General features: G+C 43.1%; 1 protein-coding gene across 4 annotated transcripts in view; it reads right to left on the bottom strand.

The window, feature by feature from the left end:
- Positions 1 to 12,582, bottom strand: part of LOC149867608 (uncharacterized) — an 87,843-nt gene that overhangs the window by 22,085 nt on the left and 53,176 nt on the right. The window contains exon 3 of one of the 4 annotated variants that reach the window (XM_090041260.1): positions 9,141 to 9,210. The exons of the other annotated variants lie outside the window; for them this stretch is intronic. The gene's annotated coding sequence lies outside the window, so the exon portion shown is untranslated. The remainder of the gene's footprint in view (positions 1 to 9,140; positions 9,211 to 12,582) is intronic. 4 annotated transcript variants of the gene reach the window in all.

The following is a 12,582-nucleotide window of genomic DNA, read 5'->3' as shown; positions in this document are numbered from 1 at the left end:
GCTGTGCAGTATTGATACTGCCTGGTTGTACTGTTACTTCACTCAATTATCTTGCCAATAGTGAGTGCCAGCCTTTCAAGTCATCTTATGAATATTCTTCTGAACAGATGTCTTTTAATGATACAAACCAAGAGCCAATTCTGATTTATCAGATTAGAGCAAAAGTAAAACAAAATCTTACAGCATTAAAAAGATGGTTTAATGCACTTTGAAAAATTATAAATTCAGGTTTAAATAAAGTTACAACATTTGTGCTTACCAGATTTAGAGCATGTGTTATGTTTTGTATAGTGGTGTGGCAAATGTCATATTTTTTTATATTCCATGGTTACACCGCTTCCTGGTAAGCAAAGAATTTTAATACATAATTAAGTTAGTTAGTAAAATTTAACCAGATATGCATATCAGACACATTTAGATCTCAGTCCTGTGAATCCTTACTCTCACATAATAGAATTACTCCCAAAAATAATCATGAGCCCTGCACTTACAAAAAAATGTGGATAACTCATTGGTGCAGGAACAAATTTTTGGTACAGGTGGTAGAGAAACCAGCTGAACAAAGGGTAGGGGAAAATGATCTCAGTGTGCTGTTTATGATTAGAAAGGAACTAAGGCAGTTTCCCAAACTTCTAATACTGGAGGCACACTTTTTTCCTGGTTTAAAATGGGTGGCATATTTCACTCGGGTGTGTGTATTTCACTCAGGTGCGTGTATATATATATGTGTGTGGGGTGGGTCCAAAACATACAACATATTCCATTTCCCTGCCAGAGGAAATCGTGTTGGTGCTGATATGTACTGTTAAAAAAGTTACTCCATAACTTCTCTGAATTTTATGGTACTCAGTTGAAAAATCACTGAGATTTTCTGAGTCACTAAGTTCAGGAAGACATGTAGAGGGGCTTGAAGGTAAAAAAACACTGAGAATCACTGATCTAGCTCATTCACTTAAGGGCAGTGTAAGCTGTGTCCTGCTCTTTTTACTCTCTGCCCCATCCCAACCCCTGGTCTGTAACTCAGGGGGCAAGGGCAGCCCCTGCTGCTGACTCTGCTCCTGCAGGGTCTCATGCACTGGTGATCATCAGGGTTCTGAGTTTTCTGTTGCTGAAGAAAAACATGGATTTTCTCATTTGACAGACAAAAATGCAGATTTTTCTCTTTAAAGGAGAAAACTGGAGGGTTTCCCCTTGCAGGTTGGCAGTCTTCCAGCCTGCAAGGAGCTGCTTGGGGCAATTGGAGGCAGGGGGCACCATTGTATGTGTGCGTGCACGTGCATATGGCCAGCATACAGCCAGGCATGGTAGTAGGAGCATCCCTGGCAGCTGGATGCAGGTCTATGGGGTGCAAGGGACTGTCTGAGGGAACTGGTGTGGAGTGCAGGGAAAAGCAGCTTCTTGCCTGCCCTGTGGCCGGTGCTCCTTGCTGCAGTCACTTGCAGCCCATGCAGGGCTGTCCTGAGCAGGCACGGGCAGCCCTATGCAGGCTGAGAGTGGCTGCAGTATGGGGCTCTGGCCATGGGGTGGGAGAGGGGCTACTTCTTCCCTGCACTCAGCACCAGCTTGTAACCTGCCCCTGCTGCCAGCCTGGACCCTGTGCCATCTCTGGGCTCACCCGTTGCAGCTGTTCTGCAGCAGCAGCAGCTGTGACTCCCCCACCCCCACACACCCTTCCCGCCCCTAGCTGTGCCAGGTAGTGTTTGCTGCTGCTTACCCAGAGCTCATGCCATGGTAGGCTGCAGTGAGGCTGCCACCTTCACCTCTGGGCTGCCCAGCATGCGAGTTCCAGGTGGGCAGCAGCAGCAAACACTGCCTGGCAGGGGAGGCCCTTGACAGCTTGCCAAAACTGGGTAAGCTACCCTCCGCCTGAAATAACTGCCCACCCTGGGACTGGGGCCTGTGCTCACAGGGGCGGGGCAGCCAGGAGATGCTGCCTGGAGAGAGGGGGGTGGTCACAGCCAGGCCACCTGGCCTGGCATGGGGGCTCCAGCCTAGTCGGCAGGTGCCACAGACATCCCTCCTCCTCCCTCCAGCCCACACCAAGTCAAGACTTGACCCACCACTATCTGCACTAGGAGCTGCTGCAGCCACCATGCTCCAGTGCAGATGGGGCAGGAGATTGGCCTAGGTGACCTCCTGATGTCCCTTCCAGCCTTATTTGTCAATACTGCTATGCTACATACAGGTAAAGGTTTGTAGATTCAGGCCTCTATTTGTAATTTTGGTCTTTGCCAATAAATAATTATATGGACCTGGGGAACTATGTTAGAAGACAGTTTAATAGTCTTAAATGCCATGCCAACATTAAAATACCAACATTACTCATTAAAAGCGTGTTTTTACAAATCAGAAAGTAACTTTTATGAATATTGCAGCCAAGAGTGTATGTACAACTGCACTATAAACTCCTAGTCATTAATAAACACAAAAAGGCGTGCTGCTAACAAGAGCCTGTGTACAAGGATACGAGTTTCAATACAAACAAGAACTACAGAATCTTTCTCAAATCAAACTAAGTCATAGATTTTCTATATGTAACCTAAAACCTATGATTTCCTAGTAAGTGTATCCCAGAAGCTGCTTATTTAGCAAAGTAGGAGCAACTATGGATCTTATACAATTTCAGCCGTATGTAAATTGTTGCATTTAATACAATATATAAAGTATGTGGAGTAATAGGCTCTTTGTCTTACTGGAAGATGTGTCAAAACATCAATAAACTTTGGTATGCAGTACCAAGAGTTTAGTATATTGATTTTGGAACTTAGTCCATGTATACTTTTTCATAAAAGTCCATATGTTTACAAGCCAACTCCATTAAACTATTTGCCCCAACATTAAAGATGGACAAACTGGTTTACATAAAACCTGAGCCAAAACAGAATCAAATTTATTTTGAGGTCTGAAAAAGTTAAGATTTACCTCCCACTTAGTTTCCTTATATAACTGCTTCCAAGTACTAGCTAGAAGCATTGAAGTACCATAAGCAAGTCTGGTCTTTCAATATTTCTCACTCAGTTGGCGCATGTACACATGCCCGGGACTGCACATTTGATACTGCCCAGTCATTTGGTACTTGCTTTGGCAGTACTAAATGACTGCACAGTACCCACTGGTCATGCACAGTCCCAGCAGTGCACAGTTATTTTTAGATGGTACATCGCTGTAACAATGTAGCTCATTGCTATGCAACGTGGCATAGTTTGTGCCCACCAATGCTGTTGCCATAGCGTCTTGTATAGATGCTGCCAGTGACCAGAGCCAGAAAAACTAAAGCAGCCCACAAAATACAAATCCAGTGCTGAATGTCCTTTCAATTAAGTAGGAATTTGGATCCAGGTTCATCTCTAGGAGGAAGTATTAGAATTTCATTAAAAATCATATTCTTATGAAATATTCATCCTTATTTGGTAGCCATAAGAGACTCCAGGACTTTGAATATGCATCTGAACTCTTGGGACCTTATAAATCATAGGAATTAGATACAGAAATGATTCACTGGGTGCAAGGAAGGGTAAAACACTATGGCATGAGACACTATGGTCACAAACTGTGATGCCAACAGTACTGCGCAGTAGCAACAAGCTACTTCATAGTACAGTTGGAAATGACCCATGCACCTCCAGAAGTCATTCTGTACTTGCTAAAGCATGTGTAGGCAAGCCCACCGTATTAGATCAATCAGCTTACCTTGCAACCTATAGGCCACATCTACACATTCATTAATGCACTGTAATTATGGTTCATTAAATTTAGTACCTATAACAACAGGTACTAACTTCATGTGCTGTAATCAGTGCTACTGAATGTTAGCACAGATGAATGCTTTTTGTGTGAAACTTAATGTGCATTGAACTAAAGATACTACTCATTAACACAGATGAACATTGTGCGATGCTTAATGCCCATTGGACTAATTTACTGCTTATTATCGCATTAGCAAGTTTTTGCGATCCATGCTAATGAGCAGTAGAATTAGTCCAATGGGCATTAAGCATCTTGTGTAGACATGCCCACAGTGTATCAATGGAATGGGAACTAAACTTCCAAATAGTCTCTAGTTTCCAGAGATTCAAGTGAACTTCAGTTTTCCTAGCAATGTCCATTAATAAAACTCTCCCAAACCTCAGTTTTTCCTGTGGAACAGCATTTGACTACAATAAAATGAAAATATGTTAGTCACAGTTTAAAAATTATGCTTCCTAATATGACTCAAATATATTAAGAGACTTGACTGTCCTCTTACTAGAATGCAGTCTATAAGTAGCCTTAAAATAGATCTGCATAAAATAATTACCTTAATAGCAACATCTGTGGGGACTGAACCTGGTTTGCTGGATTTAGTCACTACTACATGAGATAAAGGTGTATACCATATGCTGACTCATGTATTGCCTAGTCACCAGGGAAAGACAGGACCACATTGTGTCAGCATTAGTTTCACCCAATTTCTCCCAATCAAGCAAAATATATTCAAAACTATTTATGTCACCTGTTTTCAAATACTATTTTTCTAATATAGACTAGGCCTGGCATCCCAATTTTAATTATGCCTGCTCAGCTAAACTTTCCTCATAGTTGCCACCATAAAGCCCCTGAAACATAGTTGCCTACTGCAACAGTTTGAATCATTTTGTACTGAACTGCATATATCCATCATTATGCTTTACTTCAACTCTTGAATCGCTAGTTCTATTGTATTGGGCCTCCATGTTCTCTCTTTGTGTGATTAGCACTGTGTTAACTTCTAAAATTTTACCTCCATCAACACCATTCATGTTCAGGATTAATCAAAAAGTGATCTTAACACATTGACCACGTCTGCACCCTCATTTATTCTTTTTCTAATACTGTCTTTACCCAAATCAAAGACAACCCTGGATTTAAGATGACCTCCCTCCCTCATAATAATTCTATATCTAGAATCTAATGATTGGAGGGTCATCTTAAATTCATCCACCCACCGCTGCAGTGGAGAAAGCAGTGGGGGGAGGGGGCAGGAAGCAGGGGGTCAGGTGGTGGGAAAGGTAGTATGGAGGCAGGCAAGGGGGAGGCACTGGGAGGAAGGTAGTAGAGGATGCAGGAAATAGAGAGAGTCAGCAGCTTTTCCCCTAAAACCTTGCCCTCTGCTACCTGCTCCCCACCAATTGCACCCCCCATGCCTGCCACATTGGCACCTCTGTCCCCTCAGCCTCTGCCTGCTTCACCTACCCCCCTGAACAGTCTTGACCCTCCTGCCTTCCCTTCCCCACAATCTCCCTCCTCTTGCAGCATCTACCCCACCCCACCTGCCCACCCCCTCCCATCACTTACTCGTCCTGCTCTGGAAGGATTCAAGCCCACTCCAGCCTGAGGCACAGACCACATGCTTGCTCTGGTCCCAGCCTACTAGCATAAGAGATGGCAGGGAGGCAGGCAGCAGCTAAGGCTCCAGCCCTGAGGCCGAGCAGCAGGACCTTCTCATACTCAAAGCTAAAACGAGGGGCTTCCCCCATATACGCACACATAGGTGATACGTGGGGAGGCATGGGGAACACATACCCCCCAGGATTATCTGCTGACGACAGCCACCGGCATCTGCGGGCAGACCCCGCTCACCGTTTGCCACCCGCCACCTCCCCCCCCACTGCTGACACAACTGCCGGTGTCTGTGAGCGGTCTCCACTTGTTGCTTGCTGCTGTCAGTGTGGCCACCAGCATCTGTGAGCAGTCCTTGCTTGCCAGTCACCACCCCCATTCCCCACACCACTGACGACACTAACCCAGTATCTGCAGGCAGTCCCCACTGCTGCCTACAAATGGTGTCCTCCCCAGTCTCAGGAGGCACCAGTCATTCATACACACACATTAAAATGCAGGAAGAAAAGCTCATCTTTGATTTGAGTAAATATGGTATTCTTTTTCTTGTCCTTAATCCAGCAGTAGCTCAATTTCAATAGTTTTTAACCTAAACCAAGGATTTATTTATTTAATCGTTACAAACTGTAGTGTCACATGGCGCCATATATGTCCTTGAAGTACATATCAAATTGATTTAAGCTTTTTGCCTTTATCTATTTAATGGGAAATGTATTTAAAAACATATTTGGGGGTTATTGTTTGTGCATTTTTTTCCTTACTCTCCCCCTTTCCCTACTCCCAATCATACTAGTCACACAGCTAAATACCCTGTTCCTATCCTTCTCCCCCTCTCATCTCTGAAGCTTTTTCTGTAAAAATACACAGTGGGAATGTTCTCCTTGACCTACTCTAGCCAGGGTTCATCCTTCAGCTACTGTCTTGACAGGCATTATTATAGTTCCTACATTTATTTGGTGAATACTGGTAATTTTTTCATGACTACATAAGGCAAACGCTTACCATCTGAGCAAAATAGATACATAGTATATAGAACACATACAAAATACTGTGGTAAACTATAAGATAAACTATGCTGGCTAGCACTATGGAAGAAAGAGACTTGGGGGTCATCACTGACCACAAGATGAACATGAGCCTTCAATGTGATGCTGTTGCTAGTAAAGCAACTAAAACACTGGCTTGCATCCATAGATGTTTCTCAAGCAAATCCTGGGATGTCATTCTCCCCTTTGTACTTCGCCTTGGCGGGACCGCAGCTGGACTACTGTGTGCAGTTTTGGGTCCCACAATTCAAAAAGGATGTGGAGAAGCTTGAGAGTGTCCAGCAAAGACCCACACATGATCAGAGGTCAGGAAAACAGACCCTTTGATAACAGGCTGAGAGCTATGGGGTTCTTTAGCCTAGAAAAATGCAGGCTCAGGGGTGATCTAATGGCCACCTATAAGTTGACCAGCAGTATCTGGGGGAACGTTTGTTCACCAGAGCGCCCCAAGGGATGACGAGGTCGAACGGTTATAAACTACTGCAAGTCTGATTCAAGCTGGACATAAGGAAGAATTTATTAACTGTCCGAGCCCCCAAGGTCTTGAACAGCCTGCCATCAGAGGTGGTTCAAGCACCTACATTGAAAAAATGTAGCAAGAGCAAATTGGATGCTTTTTTTGCTGGGATCCTATGACCCCAGCTGACTTCCTGCCCTTCAGGCAGGGCGGCTGGACTCAATGATCTTCTGAGGTCCCTTCCTGCCCTAATGTCTATGAAGTCTATGAAGATGGAGATGACCAGGAGATATACTTGCTTATTACTGTTACCACTATTCTCCTGAACATTGTGAAAGACATAGAAGTGATTAATACTTTTCAAATAATCATTCTGCATTGAAAATATAGTTTTTACCCACCAAATTTTATATTATATATATATATATATATATATATATATACACACATACACACACGTATGTATGTACACATGTATATGTACGCATGTGTGTGTATATGTATGTATGGTAAAATATTACCATATTTACGAATTTCAATGGCAAGTTTTTTCTTCCATTTTACACTGGGGAAAAAAACACATCTTGAAATTGAGTAGGTGGCAGGGAAGCAGGCAGCTGCTGTGGCTCTGGCTCCAGCTGAACCACAGGTCAGGGCCACAGCAGCGGTTGCTGCTAGCCCCAAGCACCCCTGCACCCGCTGCCTCCCCCCCACACACCACTGCTTGGTGCCCTGGGCTGCAGCTAGGACAGAACCTACCAGCACTGGAACAATGGTAAGCTGGGGAGGGAGAGCACTGGATAAGGCAGAAGCAGTGGGAGGAGATTGGGAAAAGAGGGGAAGGGAGACTCAATGCTGCTTGGGAGCACAAACAGTGCAGTGGGAGATTCATATATTGTAAGGTGCTGGAAGGGACCTTGCAAGATTATCAGGTCCAGCCCCCCTGTACTTGTCAGGAAAGACAACTGGGGTCAGGCAACACCACTAAGGTGACTGTCTAGTTCCCTCTTGATTTCCAGGGTAGGTGATTGCACCACCACTGAGTGGTGATGTGTAAGGGGTGCACGGAGGTGTACGTGCACCCCGAGAGCACTGGTGCACACCCTGACAGCCAGCATTCTCCATGTAGGCAATGGGCAGGGAGGGTAGGTGAGAGCACTGGTGCCCCCCTTGAGAGAGTGCCAGCCGGGGACTGGGGCACAAGGAGAAGTGCCACTGGCACTTCTGGGTCAGTATGATTGGCCCCTGGTCTGCACAATCAGCCCCGAGTTGGTACAATTAGGTGTGGGGGATCCCCCCAGTCACTGACTGGCTGCTGTGGAGGCAAGTGCCCCCCACAACACAGGAGGCACCAGTCACCCATGCCACCTCTAGGGGGAGTTTATTACACAGTCTGGACACCCTAACTGGAGATGGAGGTAAGGGGAGCATATGGAGGAGGGGAGTGGGGGTCCAAGCCTGCAGTACAGACATGCACAAAGTGGGGCAGATGGCAGAGGTGAAGCTGCCTCTCCACCTCCTCCTCCCCCACTCCTGACTCTTACTACATATACACTGCCTATCCCCTACCACTCCCCCGCCATGAACTGTTCCCTTCCTGCCTTCCCCACTGCCTCCCACATGCTTCCCCCATCTGCACCTCACCACCTGCCCCTTTACTGCCTCCCCTACCACCTCACCCCCACCACCTGCTCCCTACCACTAGCTTCTCTGCAGCAGCAGTAGTAGGGACAAATGTAAGATGATCCTCCGATAATTAGATTCCATACATAAAAAAAAGTATAACAAGTTTATAAATTTTCTGTGTAGTATGGGGGGTCACCTTAAATTCAGGGTCATTTTGGATTTGAGTAAATACAGTATTTTATCAATACTATATATTTTTAAATAACTGTTTCCTTTTTGTAGATTTTTCTTTCCCACCTCTTCCTCCACTTTTTCTTCCTTTTGTTCCTACTATTCCAAACTTATAAGTGGCAAAGGGGGAAAAGAAAGATGGAGAAAAGAGGCAAAACAAAGGAACAATTATCAAAATAATTCTAAAAAAATAATTTTTCAATAAAAGATTTCCTGAAAATGAATGAATTGATTTTAAATTATCCCTGTCCAAAATCAGGTGAAAATACTGTGCTTAAATAATCATGATTTTCCCTCAATCCTTAAGCACTTCTAGAAAGTGAATCAAGCTTATGCATATTCAAATAAGACTATACATAAATTTGAATTAAACACATCAGGGGATGAAGAGCTCTTGCCACTATAAGTGTGCTTAGTTTTACCTTTGTTGAACAACAGGATCTTTTCCAAAGGTTGCAGCTATATTACAACAGCTTAGTCTATGAGAATCTGCTGGCAAAGCATTGAAAAGGTTAATCATATTTGTGCCACAATTTCCTGAAAAAAGAAGTGAAAATTATTTTTCCCTGCTGAACACCACACATTTTAAAAATGTTATTTTCTTTTTACCTTTGACTTCAGTAGATGGATTTTATTGACATAAAGCTAAATTCTGCAGCCTAACATAGCTGTGAAATTGCTCAATGTGTGCTGGGTACTGATAATTTATGCTGACACTGCATTTGGAGTTAAAGATCTGAGTTTAATCAGCGTACTGAAAAATAACTGGATCTAAGTTCAACTTTCATTCTGCCAGAATGGTGTGTTCCTACCTGCTCCATAGTAGATTGTAAATGATGTTAACTGCTGCCCTTACATGCCTAAGCTCTTTCATGCAGTAGAAAGAAAGTAAAACAGTGACAACATGGTAGGCAGCGGAGCCATCCTGATGGCAGAATTACATAATAACTCAGCACCAATGCATGGAGGTCCTATTGGGAAATGTGTTTTTCTCCTCCATGATAGATACATTAGGGAGCTTAATTACTTCCAACTGTTATTGTCACTGGGGCTTTATCTGTACTGGGATTGCTTCAAAAACTGGAAGGTATAAAAAGACCCCAAAGACCTTTAGCTTTAAACACCAGAAGATTGGCTTGCTCTTATGCTATTGGAAATCTGACTTTTCCTTTTGGGGTTGGAGTTGGCAATAGTGAAGAATCTCCATCCTCAGGTTAGGGAAATGGGATAGGAAAGAAGAGAAAAGGCCATTTTTGGAGGGTCATGGTTCTCCCCCCATCCCCTGAAGAACTGACAGGCTACACAAAGGAAAATAAAATTGCACTACCCTGCATGTGAGAGAACAGCAGAAGGCAATATGCCCCATAAAACACTAATACCAGTGTTACTGCACCACCTTCAATACCCTTTACTGAATTCATACCAGAGTGACTTGGAAAAATACTTTTATATTAAAGGGGGAAAAAATCTAAAATCAATTTAGAAGTAAAATCAGCTGTTTAATCCTCTTATTTTTGTTTCATATACAACTAGATTATATTAAATTATATTGGTTTCCACAGGACCACAGGCAATAAAGGAAGATTTTTTTTCCCCTAAGATGTTCAGTTTCTATTAAAATCCAATGAGATATAGGCATATAACTTTCAAGGGTGTGTTTAAAAATAATCCCCGTTAAATTGGGGACAACAGATGGGTATGTAATATGTGAGGGGACAAGCTACAACTATAGTAGCAACACATTAATTTCAATGTTAAATCTTTTGTATTTATTTTTGTATGTAATTACATAATATTTAATATTTTTCTTACAAAAAGTTTTTCTTAATCAAAGAGGAAGATCCCTACAGTACTTCCCTCTACAGTCTTAGACATACCTATCCTGCTCTGTTCCTCGAGGTTTGGAGACCATATAATTTCTTCACAGTGCATCAGACAGATGTTGAGTCTGATATTTTGCTCTGTCATGGCTCCATAGTATACAGTAGCCAGGTGCACTACAAATATTAAGTTTCAGTGTAGCCAAATCACAATTACTGGTGTGCCTATTAGTGGAGACTTTTTTTTTGGCCTTAATCTCCTGTGCTTTACAGTTTAAGTACTTCACTGAACTGAGTCCTGAATTCGTTATCTAGACTAAGTAGTGGATAAGTATATTCTTATTTCTTCTACAACATATTCTTTATGGACAAGGCCATATCTATAATCTATATTTCAACAACAGCACAAAGTATTTCCTAGAAATTAATAATTAGGTAGGAAGTGTCTCAGATATACATAAGATCATTAACTCCAGCTGGATATTTAGAAAATGTGGCGCTTATTAGTGCTATTGTGAAATAAAAATTAAAATATAAACATATTGATTTTTATGTGAATGATACAGTTAAAATGACCGTACATCATATATTTCTAGAGCACTAATACCCTGTTATTACCCAATTATGCAGCTCGAATCATCCCTTAAAAGTCCATTCAGTTGATAATATTTCTTAATCAATTATATTTACAGGAAAACCAACAGAAAAACCAACAAACAAAACCTTGTTATGGTTTGCCAAGGTAATTTACATAAAAGTAAGGAGATTAAATTATAGCAGGTAGGTGTAAGCAAGTTCTCAGCATATCCCCCAAAATATCCATATGACAAAGCAACAAGATGATATACTGTATGCTGCTTGCTTTATGAAACTGAATTATGGTTGCTGATTTGAGTGTAACTAGATCCCAGTGTCAGTGAATAAAATGAAGCTGCCCAAGGCCAGTTCAAAACTGCTGTTAGTGTTATTCCTTTTTTTAAATTGTAATGGTGTCTGTTTTGAGAAAGTAGGATAATGGCATGTATAATTTCCTTGTTTGGGCAAGTTACAGGCCTTTGCTTGAAATCTCCAGTATTTTATTGAATTCATGTACACTAGGGGTGTGCAAAGCAAGCCATATTTGATTTGGATTTGGATTCGGTCTGCTTCAGGGGACAGTGTTTCAATTCATTGATTTGGATCACTGTCCCAATTCACTTTAGGGGAATCTGAATCTGAGGATTCAATGCTGATTTGGAGAATCAGCAATCCAGCCATAGACACAGCTTTAAATGTGAGATGGTGGGGCGGATAGAGCATCCCACAGGAGCGCGGGGCAGGGAGGGCGCATGCTCGGAGGCAGACCCAGAAGTGGACCGGAAGTACTTCTGGTCCACTTCCAGGTCTGCCACTGAGCGTGCAGGGGATTCCTCCCGGGCCCTCCGGCTAGATAAACAGCCATGGGGGGACCCCAGGTTCCCCCCCAGACCCAGGAGGCACCATTCACTGACCCAGGAGGTGAGGGGTGTCCCCCGCACGACCCCAGACAGACCCAGAAATGGACTGGAGATGCTTCTGTTCCATTTCTGGGTCCACCGCCAAGCATGCTGGAGACCCTTCCACACTCCCATGGGATGCTCCATCTGCCCCACCATCTCAGTGTTCACAAGCCACCTGCTACCTTGAGGTATGTAGAAAAAACATTTAAAGTTGTCTATGTCTGAATCACTGAATCTCTCTGAATTGATTTGGAGGGTTCCGATTTGATTCAGAGAGATTAAAGGGTCTCCTGATTCAATTCAGATTCGGAGATTTGGCCACCGAATCAGGCCGAAACTCCACCAAATCAAATCAGCGACTGAAGCTTCATACAGCCCTAATATACACCCTTGCATTTCTTTAACACTATATGAGATACATGGAACTTTTCAGATGGCAGATTCCCAATTTTATATCATATCAGCACAACAGCTGCAATAGGCAACTCCTTCACGCTCCTTTAAACTTACTTTAAAACCCATGAGCACAAGCAAATGCAGGCTGTGACCTTTTGCGCTAGAGAGAG

The sequence above is a fragment of the Crocodylus siamensis genome, chromosome 4 (assembly GCF_052110815.1).
Source record: "Crocodylus siamensis isolate JL-2025a chromosome 4, ASM5211081v1, whole genome shotgun sequence".
Lineage (NCBI taxonomy): Eukaryota > Metazoa > Chordata > Crocodylia > Crocodylidae > Crocodylus > Crocodylus siamensis.
The sequence above is the reverse complement of the archived record's forward strand: the minus strand, read 5'-3'. Positions and strand labels throughout refer to the sequence as shown.